Source organism: Capricornis sumatraensis, chromosome 22, assembly GCF_032405125.1.
Source record: "Capricornis sumatraensis isolate serow.1 chromosome 22, serow.2, whole genome shotgun sequence".
NCBI classification, from domain to species: Eukaryota; Metazoa; Chordata; class Mammalia; order Artiodactyla; family Bovidae; genus Capricornis; species Capricornis sumatraensis.
In genome coordinates this window covers 22062643-22067464 of record NC_091090.1, presented here as the reverse complement: position 1 = coordinate 22067464, position 4822 = coordinate 22062643, and the positions used below count along the sequence as shown (strand labels likewise).

The window sequence follows — 4822 nt, the reverse complement described above, 5'->3', positions numbered from 1 at the left end:
TTCCACGTGCCACAGAGCAGCTGAGCCCTGGCTCGTGCGCCGCAATTACTGAGCCTGTGCTCCAGGGCCTGGGAGCCACAAGTGCTGAAGCCCATGCAGCCTGGAGCCGGCGCCAGGCAGCAAGAGAAGGCCCCACAGTGAGAAGCCCCAGCCTGGCCACCGGCGAGTAGCCCCTGCTCTCCAAAACTAGAGAAAAGCCCTCGCAGCTATGAGGACCCAGCAGAGCCAAAAATAAACAAAGAGAGAAACTATTTTAAAAAAGAGAATGGACTCTCTTTGCCGCATCTACTGCGAGAATGAAGACCGTTCTCAGCAATCAGACTGTCGACATCCCAGAAAATGTCGACATTAACTTGAAGGGACGGACAGTTATTGTGAAGGGCCCCAGAAGCACCCTGCGGAGGGACTTCAATCACATCAATGTAGAACTCAGTCTCCTTGGAAAGAAAAAGAAGAGGCTCCATGTTGACAAATGATGGGGGAATAGAAAGGAACTGGCCACTGTTCGCACAATCTGTAGTCACGTACAGAACATGATCAAGGGTGTTACACTGGGCTTCCGTTACAAGATGAGGTCGGTGTATGCCCACTTCCCCATCAACGTTGTTATTCAGGAGAATGGTTCTCTTGTGGAAATCCGAAATTTTTTGGGTGAAAAATACATACGCAGGGTTCGAATGAGGCCAGGGGTTGCCTGTTCAGTATCTCAAGCCCAGAAAGATGAGTTGATTCTTGAAGGAAATGACATTGAACTTGTGTCAAATTCAGCTGCTTTGATTCAGCAAGCCACCACAGTTAAAAACAAGGATATCAGAAAATTTTTGGATGGTATCTATGTATCTGAAAAAGGAACAGTTCAGCAGGCTGATGAATAAGATCTCAGTGATCCTGCTGCAGAAACAACAAGATAGCAGATGGTTCTATGGACTCAGTTGTGATCCTTTAAAGAGACAATAAAAACTCTTGATTTGAAAAAAAAAAAAAAAGAAAATGGAGACAATAACACTGCCAATTCCACAGAACTATGGCAAGAACCTAATGAGGTGACATGTATCCATAAAGCACAGGGTTGACTCCTCTGGCTGTCCAGGGGTTAAGAATCCACCTGTCAATGCAGGAGGCTAAGATCCCACATGCCAGAGAGCAACTATGCCCTCGCTCCACAACTACTGAGCCTGTGCCACAACTAAGCCCTGATACAGCCAAATAAATAAATAAATATTTTTAAAAATAAAGCACAGGAGTTGGCATGGAGTGAGTGCTTAGAAACATGTCAGGCTATGGTGGTGTCATTTTGAGCAGGGTAGAGCAGTGTTCCCGGTTGCCAACCCCACTCTGGCCACGGGGAAGCAGCTTCTCCCAGCGCCCCTTCCCTCCTGTCTACTAGGATGTGTGTTCCCAGAAAGCTGCCTTCTGCACTCTCTTACCCGGCCAGTCACACCTCAGCCACCCAAAGACTTAGAATCATCTTTGAACCCCGAGACCTCGTCCCGTCCAACTTTGTTTTTTCTGACTTGGAGGGCAAAACCTTCTGCTATCTCTACAGCTTGCCCCAAATCGTATACCATTTGCTTCCAGACTACCTGCAAAATCCTATATATCCCCAAAATGGAGCTTTACACGCCTTGGCCAACAAAATCAACTTTGCTCAAAACACTGTGGACTCTATTTCTTTTTGTGAATTGACCTCAGACTTCATTGTACACCAAACAAGGAAATCAATCTCATAATTTGGTGCCACACCTTGTCTTGAACCCCAAAAAAAAAAAAAAAGGTGTTGTTATTACCTGTTCAGTTTGCTCACTCTTCTGGGTCACACATCTTGGCATTAAATAACTTTTGGCTATTTCCACATACTATTCAGTTCCCAAAGATGAAATCCTGATATCATTGAGGAAATTTTTGAATGGAATAAAGGTTCTGAAGCCACTTCGTTTGCTCATTTCCTGATTCATAAATTCAGTAAATATTTCTTGATACTTTCTTACGTACCAACCCCTGAATGAAATACTATGGTAAAACAGACCGACACAATTTCTGCCCTCTTGGAATGTACAAGTTAACTCCGGAGCAGAACATACATGGCCTATGATTATGTGGAACTGGTAATAATAAAAAAAGCCTCTAATAATGGATTAAAGGAACTTCTAGGAAACGATGCCAGCCTGAACACCTGCATCCACTTTTGCTCTTTCCTGAAACGCCACTAAATCAAAGTGAAAGGCTTTCCAAACTTTTCTTTCATTATTTTGCTTCTTAAGGTATATACCCACAAGGACAGGAAAAATGGGAGAGAACAGCAACAAAATTTTGGAAGCTAGAAAGCAGAAGAAGAGTAAAGACTATGAAACAGGTGGCGATGAAAACCATTACCACCTAACCTGTATCTCAGAATCCGCCAAAGGCGCAGGAATTGGTGACACCAGTTACCAGGGGAAGTGAGCGTGAAGTGGATTGAGTAAATAAAGAGGACTGGGAATGTGTTTTTTAAAAGCAGTCGGGGGGACTTCCCTGGTGCTCTAGTGGTTAAGACTCCAAGCTCCCCATGCCGAGGACCTAGGTTTGATCCCTGGTGGGAACTACACCCAGAATGCCGCAACGAAGGAGTTTGCATGCCATAATTAAGACCCGACCCAGGACAGTCAAATAAATGTTTTTAAAAATAATAAATGAAATAATTAATTAATTAATGTAAAGCAATCAGATGTTTCCCCTACCGAATATAGCCAGTCAAAGGATTGAAGCGGTTCCCTGGTGAGGGGAAAACAGGTCTCTAACAAGGAAATTCCAGGAAACACTGAAGGAAGGAGTATCTCACTGAAAATGTTCACATAGTGGATGCTGAGACCTGGGTCCTCTTACCCACTGGAATTCCCAGAACACTGGCCATTGTCCTCCAGGATGGAAACCGGAGGGTGTACCTCTGGGAAATCTGATCAACCTGAAAGGAAGAAAAGACCAAGGATACTAACATCAGAGGCTTCAAAATGAACTATTCCAACCAGATCACCCTAGTGTGACGCTCACAGACAACAGGCCACACACACTCATGCGCACATACACACAGAAGAACTTCCAACCAGCTTTTCAGACCCTTATATTTAAAAATTAGCAGACAACCAAGTCTTATGGCACATCCGAGGAAAGCTATGACTTGGGGGAAGCTGAGCCTATGTAGCAAGAAGAAAGCTTAAAAATAACATTATCATTATATCCTGAGCATGATAAGGAAAAAATATTTCAAAAATGAAACAAAAATAGAATAGTGTTTTCTAAAAAGAGAACATGAGAGAGGTTTTAAAAATCAAACATGTCATAGCAGAAATAAAAAACAAACTCAGTAGAAGTTTAGAAAACAAAGCTACGGAAATGTGTACAAGGTAGAGGGAATCTAACAAAAGGATGGAAAATTTTGAATGACTGTGCAATAAAATTGGGGGACAAGATCAGGCAATAATAACCGAATAACAGGAGAACATCCAAATAGCTGGAGAAACAGAGAAACTAAGACATCATTAATGACATGCTCTAAAAAAGAACTGAAGAACTTCTGAGATCCCAGCGCAGTGGATAATCATTTTTTTAAGTATTATTTTAAATTTCAATTTCCAATTGTCCATTACTAATATATAGAAATACAATTGATTTTTGTATATCTAGCTCGTATCTTGCAACCTTACTAAATCCATTTATTAGTTCTAGTAGCTTCTTTGTATATTCCATCAGAGTTTCTACATGGATAATCATGTTGTCAGCAAATAATGACAATTTCACTTCTTCCTTTCCCATCTGAATGCCTTGTATTTATTTTTATTGGCTTACTGTACTGTTAGAACCTCTGGTACAATGTGGAATAGAAGCAGTAAGAGTAAACATACTTGTCTTATTCCTGATCTTAGAGGAAAAAACATTCAATCTTTTACTGTCACAGGTTTTGTTTGTACAGGCTCTTTATCAGGTTGTGGAAGTTCTTTTCTATTCCTGGTTTGTTGAAGTTCTTTTATCAGTAATGGTGATTGAATCTTGTCAAATGTTTCTTCTACATATATTAAGATGGTCATTTTTTTTCTTTTTTAATTAGGTAGTACAATGAATTACATTGATTTTTTTTAAATGTTACCAATCTTCATTCCTAGGATAAATCTCACTTGGCCATGATGTGTTAGCATATCTATAAAGACAGAGTTAAATTAGATTTACAAAAGTTTTGTTAATAATTTCTGCATCAACACTCATGAGGGATACTGGTCTATAACTTTGCATACTTGTAATATCTTTGTCTGGTTTTGATATCAGAGTAATGTTGGCCTCATAGAATGAGTTGAGATTTCCCTCCTTAATAATTTTCTAGAAAACTTATGTAGAATTGATATTTTTTCCTTCCTTAAATGTTTGGCAAAGTTCATCAGTAAAGTCATCTGGGCCTGGAGTTTTTTTTCTAGGAGAGGTTTCAATAACAAATCCAATTTTTTAAAAAAAATTGATGTAGGTCTATTTGGATTATCTGTTTCTTCTTGAGTAAACTTCTATAGTTTGTGTCTTCAAGGAATTTGTTTGCTTTATCTAAGTTATGGAAATCATTAGAGTAAAACTATTTATAATATTTTCTTATTCTCTTTTAAGTGTCTGTAAAATCTATGGTGAAGTCACCCCTTTAATTCTTGATACTGGTAATCTGTGTCTTTTCTCTTTTTTTCTGCTCAATCTGACTAGATGTTTATTCATTTCATTGATCTTAAAAAGTGGTTTTTGGTTTCATTGATCTTCTCCAATCTTCTATAATGTTTTCTGCTGCATTGATTTTTCTCTGATATTTATTTTT

At 39.5% G+C, this 4822-nt stretch overlaps 1 pseudogene; it reads left to right on the top strand.

Moving 5' to 3' along the window:
* The first annotated feature begins 296 nt into the window (after positions 1–296).
* On the top strand, positions 297–882 carry LOC138069488 (large ribosomal subunit protein uL6 pseudogene; annotated as a pseudogene).
* The last annotated feature ends 3940 nt before the right edge of the window (positions 883–4822 follow it).